Genomic DNA, 17,571 nt, shown 5'->3' on the forward strand with positions numbered 1-17,571 from the left:
ATCTTGCAAGAAATTGCCGTGGCCAAGTTCAAAAAGGGTGTTGCCTGTGATCTCCTCTAAGATTTTGATGGATTCTTGTCTCACATTTAGATCTTTCATCCATTTTGAGTTTATCTTGGTGTCTAGTGTAAGAGAATGGTCTAGTTTCATTCTTCTGCATGTGGATGTTCAATTTTCCCATCACCATTTATTAAGGAGACTTTCATTATTCCTGTATAGCTTTGTTGAATATTAGTTGATCATAGAGCTGAGGATCCATTTCTGGGTTCTCTATTTTGTTCCATTGATCTATGTACCTGTTTTTTGTGCCAGGACCACACTGTCTTGATGATTACAGGTCTGTAGTACAACTTGAAATCTGGCACTGTGATGCCCCCAACTCTGGTTTTCTTTTTCAATATTGTCCTGGCTATTTGGGGTCTTTTCTGATTCTACACAAATCTTCAGATGATTTGTTCCAACTCTCTGAAGAAAGTCCATGGTATTTTGATAGGGATTGCATTAAATGTGTAAATTGCCCTGGGTAGCATTGACATTTTCACAATATTAATTCTTCCAATCCATGAGCATGGAATATTTTTCCATCTCTTTGTGTCTTCCTCAATTTCTTTCAGAAGTGTTCTGTAGTTTTTTGGGTATAGATCCTTTACCTCTTTGGTTAAGTTTCTTCCTAGGTATCTTATGCTTTTGTGTGCAATTGTAAATGGGATTGACTCCTTAATTTCTCTTTCTTCAGTCTCATTGTTAGTGTACAGAAATACTACTGACTTCTGGGCATTGATTTTGTATCCTGCCACGCTGCCAAATTGCTGTATGAGTTCCAGGAATCTTGGGGTGGAGTCTTTTGGTAAACCCATGAGATAGTTTTAAAAGGCTTTGTGTGATCAGTTCACACATGGTCTACACAAGTGCCAGGTTGCCTAATCTTTCTCTCTTTCACTCTCTTTTTAGGTACAAACATAGTCTTTATTTTTATATATAATTTACACCCCACTTTTTGTACTTTTTGAAGAGATTAGATCATTTATAGCAACAACACATTTGACACCCAATAACTAAAGTAAAAAATAAAAGTTTAGTAATTAAATGAAAGAGAAAAAAATTACCATGTGGCTCTAGTCCAGAATTATTTTTTAATGTTTTCTTATTTATTTATTTTTAGTTTTTTTAAAAAATTTAAATTCTAGTTAGTTAACATATAGTGTAATATTAATTTCAGGAGTAGAATTAAGTGATTCATCATTTACATATAACACCCATGCTCATCACAGCATCCTTATTTTTTTGTATGTATTTTTATTAGAGTTTGATTTGCCAACATATATTTTAACACCCAGTGCTCATCCTGTCAAGTGCCCCCCTCAGTGCCCATCATCCAGTCACCCCATCCCCCCGCCCACCTCCCTTTCCACTACCCCTTGTTTGTTTCCCAGAGTGAGTCTCCCATGTTCTGTCACCCTCCCTGATATTTTGCATTCATTTTCTCTCCTTTCTACTATATTCCCTTTCACTATTTTTTTATATTCCCTGTATGAATGAGACCATATAATGTTTGTCCTTCTCCGATTGACTTACTTCACTCAGCATAATACCCTCCAGTTCTATCCTTAATACCCAGCACCCACTTACCCCATCCTCCCACTCACTTCCCTTCCAGCAACCCTTAGTTTGTTCTATATAGTTAGGAGTCTCTTTTATGATTTGCCACTTTCTCTTCCTTTTTTTCTCTCCCTTATCTCTTTTGTTTCTTAAATTTCACATATGAGTGAAATTATATGGTATTTGTCTTTCTCTGACAAGTTTTACTTAGTATAATACATTCTAGCTCCATCTACATCACTGCAAATGGCAAGATTTTATTTTTTTTGACAGTGGAACGACAAACTTGATAAGCTCTAGACATGACCTTGGACCTGGAGCCTGATGAAGAGCTGGAAGACAACCCCAACCAGAGCGACCTGATTGAGCAGGCAGCCGAGATGCTTTATGGATTGATCCACGCCCACTATATCCTCACCAACCGTGGCATCGCCCAGATGTTGGAAAAGTACCAGCAGGGAGACTTTGGCTACTGTCCCCGCGTGTACTGTGAGAACCATCCAATGCTTCCCATCAGCCTTTCAGACATCCCAGGTGAGGCCATGGTGAAGCTCTACTGCCCCAAGTGCATGGACATGTACACATCCAAGTCATCGAGGCACCATCACACGGATGGCGCCTACTTCGGCACCAGTTTCCCTCACATGCTCTTCATAGTGCATCCTGAGTACCGGCCCAAGCGGCCCGCGAACCAGTTTGTGCCCAGGCCCTACGGTTTCAAGATCCATCCAATGGCCTACCAGCTGCAGCTCCAAGCCACCAGCAACTTCAAGAGCCCAGTCAAGATGATTCGCTGATTCCCCACCCTACCTGTCCCTCAGTCTTTGACATTTCCAATCCTTTGCTGCCACCCTTTCAGGAACCTTCTATGGTTTTTAGTTTAAATTAAAGGAGTCATTATTGTGGTGGGAATATGAAATAAAGCGGAAGAAAAGGCAAAAAAATTAATAATATAATTAATAAATATATGAATTAATAAATATATGAACATATATCTCACATCTTCATTTATTTTTTTGATAGCTAATATTCATATATATATGAATATATATATGTATCACATCTTTATTCATTCATCAGGCTTTTTCTATGATTTGGCTATTGTTGATAATGTTGGTATAAACATCAAGGTGCATGTGCCCTTTGATCATTATTTTTGTATCCTTCAGATAAACACCTAGTAGTGCAATTACTGGTCACAGTGCAATTACTGGTCTGTTTTTAACTTTTTAAAGGAATTTACATACTGTTTTCCAGAGTGGGTGCATTTCCACCAACAGTGGAAATTTGCATTTCCACCAACAGTGTAAGCGGGTTCCCCTCTCTCTGCATCCTGACCAGCATCAGTTGTTTCCTGTGTTGTTAATTTTAGCCATTCTGACTGGTATGAGGTGATATCTCACTGTGGTTTTTATTTGCATTTCTCTGATGAAGAGTGGTATTGAGCATCTTTTCATGTGTCAGTCATCTGCATCTTCCTTGGTAAAATGTCTATTCATATCTTCTGCCAAAATCTTGAGTGGATTATTTGTTTCTTGGGTGTTGAGTTTAATAAGTTCTTTGAAGTTTTTGGATACTAACTTTTTATCAGGTATGTGATTTGCAAATATCTTCTCCCATTCTGTAGGCTGTCTTTTAGTTTTGCTGATTGTTTCCTTCCCTGTGCAGAAGATTTTTATGTTGATGAAGTCCCAAGAGTTCCTTTTTGCTTTTGTTTCCCTTTCCTCCAGCAACATGTCTAGGAAAAGTTTTTATAGCCAAGGTCAAAAAGGTTGCTGCCTGTTTCTCCTCTAGGATTATGATGGTTCCTATCTCACATTTAGGTCATTCATCAATTTTGAATTTATTTTTGTGTATGGTGTAAGAAAGTGGTCCAGTTTCATTCATCTGCATGTTACTATCCAGTTTTCCCAAGACCATTTGTTGGAGAGATTGTCTTTTTTTCCATTGGATATTCCTTCCTGCCTTATTGAAGATTAGTTGACCATACAGTTGAGGGTCCATTTCTGGGTTTTCTATTCTGTTCTGTTAATCTATGTGTCTGTTTTTGTGCCAGTACCATCCTGTCTTATTTATTTATTTCTATTTATTTATTTATTTATTTATTTATTTATTTATTTAAGTTTTATTTATTTACTCATGAGAGACACACAGAGAGAGGCAGAGACATAGACAGATGCCCGACTTGATCCCAGGACCCTCGGATCACAACCTGAGCTAAAGGCAGATGCTTAACCACTGAGTCATCCAGATGTCTCAGTACCATACTGTCTTGATGACTACAACTTTGTAATAATGTACCATGAAGTCTGGAATTGTGATGCCTCCAGCTTTTCGTTTCTTTTTCAGGATTGCTTTGGCTAATCAAAAAGAATGATATCATACCATTTATTTTCAACAAAATGGATGGAACTAGAGATTATTATGCTAGGTGATAGAAGTCAAACAGAGAAAGATAATTATCATATGATTTCACTTAAATGTGGAATTTAAAAACAAAACAGGATCATAGGGGAAGTGAAGAAAAAAATAAAATAAGGTAAAAACAGAGAGCAAGACAAAAACCATAAGAGAATCTTAAGATCAATCCAATAGTAAACAAACTGAAAGTTGCTGGAGGTGGCCCCGCCCCGGAGCCTCCAGGCCCTGCAGAGAGCTCTGGAGTTCCTGCGGGAGCTGAATCCAGGGCTCCAAAGCTCGCCGCAGCCACTGGGGTTGTTCCTCCTGGGGCCTCACGGGGTAAACAACCCCCACTGAGCCCTGCACCAGGCAGGGGGCAGAGCAGCTCCCCCAAGTGCTAACACCTGAAAATCAGCACAACAGGCCCCTCCCCCAGAAGACCAGCTAGACAAACAAGTTCCAGGGGAAGTCAAGGGACTTAAAGTATACAGAATCAGAAAATACTCCCCCGTGTTTTTTGTTGTTGTTGTTGTTGTTGATTTTGTTGTTGTTGTTGTTGTTGTTTTCTTTTTGATTTCCTTCCCCCACCCTTTTTTTCCTTTCTTTCTTTTTCTTTCTTTTTCTTTTTTTCTTCCTTTTTTCTTTTTTCTTTTCCTCTCTTCTTCCCTTCTTCCTCTCTCTTTTTCTCCTTTTCCCAATACAACTTGCTTTTGGCCACTCTGCACTGAGCAAAATGACTAGAAGGAACACCTCACCTCAAAAGAAAGAATCAGAAACAGTCCTCTCTCCCACAGAGTTACAAAATCTGGATTACAATTCAATGTCAGAAAGCCAATTCAGAAGCACTATTATACAGCAACTGGTGGCTCTAGAAAAAAGCATAAAGGACCCAAGAGACTTCATGACTGCAGAATTTAGATCTAATCAGGCAGAAATTAAAAATCAATTGAATGAGATGCAATCCAAACTACAAGTCCTAATGACGAGGGTTAACAAGGTGGAAGAATGAGTGAGTGACATAGAAGACAAGTTGATGGCAAAGAGGGAAACTGAGAAAAAAAGAGACAAACAATTAAAAGACCATGAAGATAGATTAAGGGAAATAAACGACAGCCTGAGGAAGAAAAACCTACGTTTAATTGGGGTTCCCGAGGGCGCCGAAAGGGCCAGAGGGCCAGAATATGTATTTGAACAAATCATAGCTGAAAACTTTCCTAATCGGGGAAGGGAAAGAGGATTCAGATCCAGGAAATAGAGAGATCCCCCCTAAAATCAATAAAAACCGTTCAACACCTCGACATTTAATTGTGAAGCTTGCAAATTCCAAAGATAAAGAGAAGATCCTTAAAGCAGTAAGAGACAAGAAATCCCTGACTTTTATGGGGAGGAATATTAGGGTAAGAGCAGACCTCTCCACAGAGACCTGGCAGGCCAGAAAGGGCTGGCAGGATATACTCAGGGTCCTAAATGAGAAGAACATGCAACCAAGAATACTTTATCCAGCAAGGCTCTCATTCAAAATGGAAGGACAGATAAAGAGCTTCCAAGACAGGCAGGAACTGAAAGAATATGTGACCTCCAAACCAGCTCTGCAAGAAATTTTAAGGGGGACTCTTAAAATTCCCCTTTAAGAAGAAGTTCAGTGGAACAATCCACAAAAACAAGGACTGAATAGATATCATGGTGACACTAAACTCATATCTGTCAATAGTAACTCTGAACGTGAAAGGGCTTAATGACCCCATCAAAAGGTGCAGGGTTTCAGACTGGATAAAAAAGCAGGACCCATCTATTTGCTGTCTACAAGAGACTCATTTTAGACAGAAAGACACCTACAGCCTGAAAATAAAAGGTTGGAGAACCATTTACCATTCAAATGATTCAAATACCATTTCAAAAGAAAGCAGGGGTATCCATCCTTATATCAGATACACTAAAATTTATCCCAAAGACTGTAGTGAGAGATGAAGAGGGACACTATATCATACTTAAAGGATCTATCCAACAAGAGGACTTAACACTCCTCAATATATATGCCCCAAATGTGGGAGCTGCCAAATATATAAATCAATTAATAACCAAAGTGAAGAAATACTCAGATAATAATACACTTATACCTGGTGACTTCCATCTAGCTCTTTCTACACTCGATAGGTCTTCTAAGCACAACATCTCCAAAGAAACAAGAGCTTTAAATGATACACTGGACCAGATGGATTTCACAGATATCTACAGAACTTTACATCCAAACTCAACTGAATACACATTCTTCTCAAGTGCACATGGAACTTTCTCCAGAATAGACCACATACTGGGTCACAAATTGGGTCTGAACCGACACCAAAAGATTGGGATCATCCCTTGCATATTCTCAGACCATAATGCCTTGAAATTAGAACTAAATCACAACAAGAAGTTTGGAAGGACCTCAAACACGTGGAACTTAAGGACCATCCTGCTAAAAGATGAAAGGGTCAACCAGGAAATTAAGAAAGAATTAAAAAGATTCATGGAAACCAATGAGAATGAAGATACAACCGTTCAAAATCTTTGGGATGCAGCAAAAGCAGTCCTGAGGGGGAAATACATCACAATACAAGCATCCATTCAAAAACTGGAAAGAACTCAAATACAAAAGCTAACCTTACACCTAAAGGAGCTAGAGAAAAAACAGCAAATAGATCCTACACCCAGAAGAAGAAGAGACTTAATAAAGATTTGAGCAGAACTCAATGAAATCAAGACCAGAAGAACTGTGGAACAGATCAACAAAACCAGGAGGTGGTTCTTTGAAAGAATTAATAAGATGGATAAACCATTAGCCAGCCTTATTAAAAAGAAGAGAGAGAAGACTCAAATTAATAAAATCATGAATGAGAAAGGAGAGATCACTACCAACACCAAGGAAATACAAATGATTTTAAAAACATATTATGAACAGCTATACGCCAATAAATTAGGCAATCTAGAAGAAATGGACACATTCCTGGAAAGCCACAAATTACCAAAACTGGAACAGGAAGAAATAGAAAACCTGAACAGGCCAATAACCAGGGAGGAAATTGAAGCAGTCATCAAAAACCTCCCACGACACAAGAGTCCAGGGCCAGATGGCTTCCCAGGGGAATTCTATCAAACATTTAAAGAAGAAATCATACCTATTCTACTAAAGCTGTTTGGAAAGACAGAAAGAGATGGAGCACTTCCAAATTCGTTCTATGAGGCCAGCATCACCTTAATTCCAAAACCAGACAAAGACCCCACCAAAAAGGAGAATTACAGACCAATATCCCTGATGAACATGGATGCAAAAATTCTCAACAAGATACTAGCCAATAGGATCCAACAGCACATTAAGAAAATTATTCACCATGACCAAGTAGGATTTATCCCCGGGACACAAGGCTGGTTCAACACTTGTAAAACAATCAATGTGTGGGATCCCTGGGTGGCGCAGCGGTTTGGCGCCTGCCTTTGGCCCAGGGCGCGATCCTGGAGACCCAGGATCGAATCCCACATCGGGCTCCCGGTGCATGGAGCCTGTTCTCCCTCCGCCTGTGTCTCTGCCTCTCTCTCTCTCTCTCTCTCTCTGTGACTATCATAAATAAAAAAAAAAAACAATCAATGTGATTCATCATATCAGCAAGAGAAAAACCAAGAACCATATGATCCTCTCATTAGATGCAGAGAAAGCATTTGACAAAATACAGCATCCATTCCTGATCAAAACTCTTCAGAGTGTAGGGATAGAGGGAACATTCCTCGACATCTTAAAAGCCATCTACGAAAAGCCCTCAGCAAATATCATTCTCAATGGGGAAGCACTGGGAGCCTTTCCCTTAAGATCAGGAACAAGACAGGGATGTCCACTCTCACCACTGCTATTCAACATAGTACTGGAAGTCCTAGCCTCAGCAATCAGACAACAAAAAGACATTAAAGGCATTCAAATTGGCAAAGAAGAAGTCAAACTCTCCCTCTTTGCTGATGACATGATACTCTACATAGAAAACCCAAAAGCCTCCAACCCAAGATTGCTAGAACTCATACAGCAATTTGGTAGCATGGCAGGATACAAAATCAATGCCCAGAAATCAGCGGCATTTCTATACATTAACAATGAGACTGAAGAAAGAGAAATTAAGGAGTCAATCCCATTTACAATTGTACCCAAAAGCATAAGATACTAGGAATAAACCTAACCAAAGAGGTAAAGGATCTATACCCTAAAAACTATAGAACGCTTCTGAAAGAAATTGAGGAAGACACAAAGAGATGGAAAAATATTCCATGCTCATGGATTGGCAGAATTAATATTGTGAAAATGTCAATGTTACCCAGGGCGATTTACACGTTTAATGCAATCCCTACCAAAATACCATGGACTTTCTTCAGAGAGTTAGAACAAATTATTTTAAGATCTGTGTGGAATCAGAAAAGACCCCGAATAGCCAGGGGAATATTAAAAAGAAAACCATATCTGGGGCATCACAATGACAGATTTCAGGCTGTACTACAAAGCTGTGGTCATCAAGACAGTGTGGTACTGGCACAAAAACAGACACATAGATCAATGGAACAGAATAGAGAACCCAGAAGTAGACCCTCAACTTTATGGTCAACTAATATTCGACAAAGGAGGAAAGACTATCCACTGAAAGAAAGACAGTCTCTTCAATAAATGGTGCTGGGAAAATTGGACATCCACATGCAGAAGAATGAAACTAGACCACTCTCTTTCACCATACACAAAGATAAACTCAAAATGGATGAAAGATCTAAATGTGAGACAAGATTCCATCAAAATCCTAGAGGAGAACACAGGCAACACCCTTTTTGAACTTGGCCACAGTAACTTCTTGCAAGATACAGCCACAAAGGCAAAAGAAACAATAGCAAAAAGGAACTATCGGGACTTCATCAAGATAAGAAGCTTTTGCACAGCAAAGGATACAGTCAACAAAACTAAAAGAAAACCTACAGAATGGGAGAAGATATTTGAAATGACATATCAGATAAAGGGCTAGTTTCCAAGATCTATAAATAATTTATTAAACTCAACAGCAAAGAAACAAACAATCCAATCATGAAATGGCCAAAAGACATGAAGAGAAATCTCACAGAGGAAGACATGGACATGGCCAACATGCACATGAGAAAATGCTCTGCATCACTTGCCATCAGGGAAATACAAATCAAAACCACAATGAGATACCACCTCACACCAGTGAGAATGGGGAAAATTAACAAGGCAGGAAACAACAAATGTTGGAGAGGATGCGGAGAAAAGGGAACCCTCTTACACTGTTGGTGGGAATGTGAACTGGTGCAGCCACTCTGGAAAACTGTGTGGAGGTTCCTCAAAGAGTTAAAAATAGACCTGCCCTACCACCCAGCAATTGCACTGTGGGGATTTACCCCAAAGATACAGGTGCAATGAAACGCCGGGACACCTGCACCCCGATGTTTATAGCAGCAATATCCACAATAGCCAAACTGTGGAAAGAGCCTCGGTATCCATCAAAAGACGAATGGATAAAGATGTGGTCTATGTATACAATGGAATATTACTCAGCCATTAGAAATGACAAATACCCACCATTTGCTTTGACGTGGATGGAACTGGAGGGTATTATGCTGAGTGCAGTAAGTCAGTCGGAGATGGACAAACAGTGTATGTTCTCATTCATTTGGGGAATATAAATAATAGTGAAAGGGAATATAAAGGAAGGGAGAAGAAATGTGTGGGAAATATCAGGAAGGGAGACAGAACATAAAGACTCCTAACTCTGGGAAACGAACTAGGGGTGGTGGAAGGGGAGGAGGGCGGGGGGTGGCGGTGAATGGGTGACGGGCACTGAGGGGGGCACTTGACGGGATGAGCACTGGGTGTTATTCTGTATGTTGGTAAATTGAACACCAATAAAAAACAAATTTATTATTAAAAAAATAAAACAAGAAAAAAATATGAAGATGAATTAAAATACCTAATGATTCAAAAATTAGTAATATACTTCTAAAGTAACTTTTGATTCAATCCAGTCATTCCATTCCCTAAGTATATATGCTAAAGAAATCAATGTATGTTTATCAGAAATATGTTCATAACAGTTTGTGTATAATAACCTTAAACAAGAAATAAACCAAATTGCCACCAGTAAAAGAGTAAGTAAATCATGATATATTCATATGATGGAATTCCAAACAACAATAAAAAAGAATGAAATATTGTTAAACAGGACATGTATGATTCCTACAGATATTAAAAGTCAAGAAATTCTGACACATAGAGTACATGTTGGATGATTCTGTTTATACAAATGTAAAACTTGTCTCTGATATATATGTTCATGGTGGTTACACAGACATATGGATATGTAAAATTCATCTAGAGGTATTAAAATTTGTGCATCTTAGAGTGTATACGTTAGGCCTTGTTAAAGAAATATTTAAAATAAAGGAACTGAAATAATTCAGTGCCTATAAAAATAAAAAAATGAAATACTTCAAAAACAATTTGGACAAGATCAAATGTATAGCTTTGTATTCTTTCTTTGTTAAGGGGTAATAACTATAAATAAAGGAATTTAATATTGATCTTCAAATGTTGTAAAATGATAAAATAAGAAAAAATTATCAGAGGTAAAAGTTAATAATGATTAAAAGAAATAAAAAGTAAAGGAATAAAAAAAAACCACAATGAGATTCCAATTCACACTCATTGGAACAGTTATTATCAAGAAAACAAGAGGTAGGGGGACACCTGGGTGTCTCAGTGGTTGGGCATCTGCCTTCAGCTCAGGGGGTGATCCCAGAGACCTGAGATCATGTCCCACATCAGGCTCCTTGCATGGAGCCTGCTTCTCCCTCTGCCTGTGTCTCTGCCTCTGTGTCTCTCATGAAAAAATAAATACAATCTTTAAAGAAAAAAAAAAGGAAAAGGAAACAAGAAATAACAAATGCTGGCAAGTATGTGAAGAAAAGGGAACTCCTATACTGTTGGTAGAAATGTAAATTGGTTCAACCCCTATGAAAAACAGTATGGAGTTTCCTCAAATAATTAAAAATACACCCACCATATAATCCAGCAATTCCACTATGGGTCTATACCCAAAGGAAATAAAAACAAGATATTGAATAAATATACAAATTACCCTGTTTATTGGAGCACTATTCACGATAGCCAAGATATAGAAGCAATCTAAGTGTCTAACAACAGATGAATGGATAAAGCAGAGGTTTGAATGTGTGTATTTTCAAATAGTATTTGAAATATTATTTAGCAATGATAAAGAAGGATAGATAACCTGCCGTTTGCAACAGGGATAGACCTGAAGAGTGTTATGCTAAGTGAAATAAGTCAGAGAGACTAAGACAAGTACTGTATGATATCAGTCACATGTGGAATTTTAAAAAGACAAACTTAATAAAAAAAAATGCCAAACTTATAAAAATAGAAAATAAAATAATGATTACCAGGGAAGAAGGGTGGGGAGACAGGATAGATACTGTTTAAGGGTAAAAATCTACAAGTAGTAAATAACATTAGTAATATAATCCACAATACCATGAATGTAGACAACAATATTGTATTATGATCATCCAACTTGCTAAGATACTAGATCTTAATTATTCCAACTACTAAAAAGAAAGGATAATTATGTAATGTGAGGGGGTGGTAATTATCACTACAATGGTCATCATATTATAATATGTAAATGTAACATATTGTACACCCTAAACTTACACAAGGTTACATATCAATATATTTCAATTAAAATAAATGAGTATCCCAGTTCTATCAGGTGCTAGCTGTGTGACTTAAGGGCTTTGTACCTCAGGCACCTGCTCAGGGGTAGATATGAAGATTAAATGAGGAAATACACAAAGAGCACTTAGACTGAGCTCAACAGTGAGGGATATGTACATGTTTGTACTAATTTGTACTAGCTTTCTCAAAGCTAGTCAAGACACACTATATTGATTTCATGACCCAGTAACAAGTCAAACCCAGCAGTTAATAAACATAGACTATGCTATAACCTAGATTGTATCCTTCAGATCACAAGCCACACAGCACTCAAAAGGCAAAGTGCCTATAGCCTGTATCAGCAGGCTCTCCAAGCCAGCAGCTGGCACAGCAGGAGCCTGATGCACAGACAGTGATGCCATGATGTCTGCACCCTCACCATAGTACTCTCACCAGGACACCTTAAGAACTGCTCTATCTAAGTGCTTGCCCACAAGGAGTCTGTTCTAGAATGGAAAAGACGCATCCATGAGAAATATGTTGCTCCTATGACAACATAAAAGGGGATATGTTGATGGTAAGATTTCCTTCTTCTGCCAATTATGGCCAGAGACAGGGAATTGGGAGCCTGTTGCCAGGGGAGAAGAGGTCTGCTGAAATGCTCCCCCTTTCTTTCTAAGAAGAGTGCCTCAACACAATGGGAAAAGATAGGGGCCAAAGAGGGCCATCCTGCAAAGATTCCCTGATCAAACTCCAGCCAGGTTACTCTGAGCCCTCTTCTGGACTGACCTCAGCCCCGGCCTATAAAGACCTGAACAAAACACGAACATAATCCCTAAAAATTCAAGCCTGTATTGCTAGAATAACCCCAAGCCCCTTAAAATGCCTTCCTGAGAAAACTTAAGGCTGGAAAGGAGTTAATGGTTTGTGGCAGTCAGCCAGCCTGAAGCTAGGGCCACTGTCCCCTCACCTCTATGGGAGAAGCCTTTGCCACATGCACCAGTTAGCAAACTCAGGTGGCTTTAATGTGGATCAATGCCCTCTTCCCTATTTGTGTAAGTTTTCACTTCCCTGACTCTGTTCAAGTCCCCCATTTCCCCTCCGTACTCCTTCAATTCTGTCTTCAAAATGCCCAGTCACCTCTGCACAAATCAAACTTGAGTTCAGTTCATACCGGATTATTCCCTATTGCAATAGAATATTACTGATTGAAATCTGTCCTTACCACTTTAACCAATGTCCAGTTTTCTTTAATTTTGACATCCCTACCTCCTGGGAATTAAATCAGGGCCCTTGCTAATTGTAATAAAATACTAGGAAGGTTCTAGGGCATTTAACTCTGCTACCCGATCAGGTTTCCATATCATATTGATCAGGCCCTTGGATACACAATGCTGGCCAGGAGAACACAGCTGGGGGGAAAACATTGTAAAACAAACAGTGAGAACAGCCTGGATTTTAAAAGTCTTACTAAAATGCATCTAGTGGAGATCACCTATAGAAAATGATCCCAGAAATGAACAAGGGGTAGTGGAAGGGGAGGTGGGCAGGGAGATGGGGTGACTGGGTGATGGGCACTGAGGGGGCACTTGGTGGGATGAGCACTGGGTGTTATACTATATGTTGGAAAATCTAACTCCAATAAAAAAAATATATATATACAAGCAAGCAAGCAAGCAAGAAAATGATCCCAGGACCATAGCTAATACATAGGATGCTCTTTCTGCTTTAAAAGGTCTGTAAGATTATAGTACGATGGGGAAGAGCAAGAATAGTGGAATTCCTAAGAACTGAGAGAGGCAAACCCTATGGAAAAAGCAAACAGTTGTCAATCACGTGCATTAGAACAGTCGGAAGTGGTGCTGTCTCCATGCTGGTGAGCTTTGTAATCCTGGAAAACGCTGTGTGCCTTCTTGGTGCACTAAAAGATTAAAGTATTTCATGAGAAGCTGATACATCCAGGCATTAATTCTAATTCAGTATTTAGAGGTGCTTCGTTAATTTTACAATTGGAAAAATATTCCATGCTCATGGACTGGAAGAATTAATATTGTGAAAATGTCAACGTTACCCAGGGCAATTTACACATTTAATGCAATCCCTATCAAAATACTATGGATTTTCTTCAGAGAGTTGGAACAAATCATCTTAAGATTTGTGTGGAATCAGAAAAGACCCCGAATAGCCAGGGGAATATTAAAAAAGAAAATCATATGTGGGGGAATCACAATGCCAGATTTCAAGTTGTACTACAGAGCTGTGATCATTAAGACAGTGTGGTACTGGCACCAAAACAGACACATAGATCAATGGAACAGAATAGAGCATCCAGAAGTGGACCCTCAACTTTATGGTCAACTAATATTTGACAAAGCAGGAAAGACTATCCACTGGAAAAAAGGCAGTCTCTTCAATAATTGGTACTGGGAAAATTGGACATCCACATGCAGAATAAAGAAACTGGATCATTCTCTTACACCAGACAGCAAGATAAACTCAAAATGGATGAACGATCTAAATGTGAGACAAGAATCCATCAAAATCCTAGAGGAGAACACAGGCAACACCCTTTTTGAACTTGGCCACGGCAATTTCTTGCAAGATATATCCATGAAGGCAAGAGAAACAAAAGCCAAAATGAATTATTGGGACTTCACCAAGGTAAAAAGCTTCTGCACAGCAAAAGAAACAGTCAACAAAACTAAAAGACAACCTACAGAATGGGAGAAGATATTTGCAAATGACCTATCAGATAAAGGATTGGTATCCAAGGTCTATAAAGAACTTATTAAACTCAATAGCAAAGAAAAAAACAATCCAATCATGAAATGGGCAAAAGACATGAAGAGAAATCTCACAGAGGAAGACATAGACGTGGCCAACATGCACATGAGAAAATGCTCCGCATCACTGGCCATCAGGGAAATACAAATCAAAACCACAATGAGATACCACCTCACACCAGTGAGAATGGGGAAAATTAACAAGGCAGGAAACCACAAATGTTGGAGAGGATGCGGAGAAAAGGGAACCCTCTTACACTGTTGGTGGGAATGTGAACTGGTGCAGCCACTCTGGAAAACTGTGTGGAGGTTCCTCAAAGAGTTAAAAATAGATCTGCCCTACGACCCAGCAATTGCACTGTTGGGGATTTACCCAAAAGATACAGATGCAGTGAATCGCCGGGACACCTGCACCCCGATGTTTATAGCAGCAATGTCCGCAATAGCTAAACTGTGGAAGGAGCCTCGGTGTCCATTGAAAGATGAATGGATAAAGAAGCTGTGGTCTATGTATGCAATGGAATATTCCTCAGCCATTAGAAATGACAAATACCCACCATTTGCTTCAACGTGGATGGACCTGGAGGGTATTATGCTGAGTGAAGTAAGTCAATCGGAGGAGGACAAACATTATATGGTCTCATTCATTTGAGGAATATAAAAAGTAGTGACAGGGAATAAAGGGAAAGGAAAGAAAATGAGTGAAAATATCAGTGAGGGTGACAAAACATGAGGCACCTCACTCTGGGAAACGAACAAGGGGTAGTGGAAAGGGAGGTGGGGGGGTTGGGGTGACTGGGTGATGGGCACTGAGGGGGGCACTTGGAATGAGCACTAGGTGTTATGCTAAATGTTGGCAAATTGAACTCCATTTAAAAAATTAAAACATTTTACAATTGATATTTGTACATTTTGGGAAATATAATTTGGTAAACTCAGTGCAGGTACTTAGGGGATTATTCACTGTTTACTTTGCTGAAGAGGCTAGTTGTCTGATAGCATAAGATGAAATAGTGTGTGCTGGGCCTCAGACATTACAGAATTCTCCCCGATGATGAACTCTAGGAGGTATGAAGTATGATACACAACTTCACTGTTTCCTCCTTGGAAAGAGAGAGAATCTAGAATGAAGGGAGTTTCCTGAGTTCTGAGGAAAGGGGAGTCTTATCTATGGTGAGCCCCGTGACAGGCAATGGCCTATCTGGCTGGGCAGAAGGGAACCCCAGAATGTGGACGATCTCTCCCCGTGGAGAAACAGGAGAGTGAATCACTGTTTCTGTTTCTCTAGGCAGAGCAAGTAGGGAGACATTCACAGGTCCTGGATGTTGCCCCTCACCTGCACCCCTCACTCCAATCCCCATGAAGCAATTCTCAAGCATGTGTTCTTCCCAAGAAGAGAATCCAAGTTCAGAAGACCAGGCAGTGACAACGGGGTGGGAAATATGGTGGACAGATATGGGTAGCAAAGGCCCCAGCCAGGCTAACTTCTGGTCCTTGCTATGGAAAGCCCGGACTGAGAATGCCTCTTCATCTCTTTCTACCTGTATCTCTTTAAAACCTGGAAGTGAGGGTTACCTCCCACCCACTTCTAACCCTCCATTCACGATCAGTCATCCATTTCCCACACTGATATGTGATATGAGGAAACCTGGCTATGTCATGTCATTCATCTGACTCAAGGCCTGACTGTGAATCACCCTCCAGTAATTTATGGATACTCTACAGAATGTTAGAAGGAGGTTGAAGGTGAACCATCAGGTGTATTGCAGAATTGTATATCATCAGCTATAGGTGCTGTTAAGCTACATTGAACAGTTAGAGTTAAGTAGTATTTTAGCTGATTACTCTCTATAATCAGTTTTCAGGAACATTTTTGTTTGAATCATTTCAGTTTGATTTCATGCAATTTCAGTAGCTTTGAGGATTTGTGTGCACAGGCACAGGGTGCCCAGATTATACACATTCCGACCCTGTGTGACTCCCTCTAACCCCCTTCCTGTGAATCTATTTGCTTGAGGATAAAGAATCTCCTTCCTCAGCCTCGGTGTCCATCGAAAGATGAATGGATAAAGAAGATGTGGTTTATGTATACAATGGAATATTACTCAGCCATTAGAAATGACTAATACCCACCATTTGCTTCAACGTGGATGGAACTGGAGGGTATTATGCTGAGTGAAATGAGTCAATTGGAGAAGGACAAACATTATATGTTCTCATTCATTTGGGGAATATAAATAATAGTGAAAGGGAATAGAAGGGAAGGGAGAAGAAATGGGTAGGAAATGTCAGAAAGGGAGACAGAACATAAAGACTCCTAACTCTGGGAAACGAACTAGGGGTGGTGGAAGGGGAGGAGGGCAGGCAGTGGGGGTGAATGAGTGATGGGCACTGAGGGGGGCACTTGACGGGATGAGCACTGGTGTTATTCTGTATGTTGGCAAATTGAACACCAATTAAAAATAAATGTATTATTTAAAAAAATCTCCTTCCTCAAACAGCAAACATAGTTACCAAAGCGAGAGTGGAATGTCTGATTAGTGGCTTCTCTGCTGGTGCTGAAATGTGCTTAATTTTCATTCCCACTCATCACTCCTTGCCTTTCTGGAAAGGGCAAATTTAGCAGAGCTCTCATTCAGTACCGTGGAGTGTAAACTGCTGTTCATGACCACCACGTCATTGGAAGATCTTTTTCATTATAACCTTAGCATTTTGTAACAACTAGTGAGCTAGTCTTTTTTAAAATTTAGAAAAAATTGTTTTAAGTTCTAGATGCTCCGGGTAGTAAGAGGCCCATTTCACAAAATGCTAAAGTAAAACATTCTCTAAATTCAAAAAGAAAGAAGAAAGAAAGAAAGAAAGCAAGGAAGAAAGAAGAAAGAAAGAAAAGAAAGAAAAAAAGAAAGAAAGAAAGAAAGAGAAAGAAAGAAAGAAAGAAAGAAAGAAAGAAAGAAAGAAAGAAGAAAGAAAGAAAGAAAGAAAGAAAGAAAGAAAGAAAGAAAGAAAGATAGATAGATAGATGTTAGAAGGGCATCTCTC

At 39.3% G+C, this 17,571-nt stretch overlaps 1 pseudogene; it reads left to right on the forward strand.

Annotated features, from left to right (window-relative positions):
• Window positions 1–1,877: 1,877 nt before the first annotated feature.
• Window positions 1,878–2,516, forward strand: LOC112912337 (casein kinase II subunit beta pseudogene; annotated as a pseudogene).
• The last annotated feature ends 15,055 nt before the right edge of the window (window positions 2,517–17,571 follow it).

This window comes from Vulpes vulpes, chromosome 7 (genome assembly GCF_048418805.1).
Source record: "Vulpes vulpes isolate BD-2025 chromosome 7, VulVul3, whole genome shotgun sequence".
Lineage (NCBI taxonomy): Eukaryota > Metazoa > Chordata > Mammalia > Carnivora > Canidae > Vulpes > Vulpes vulpes.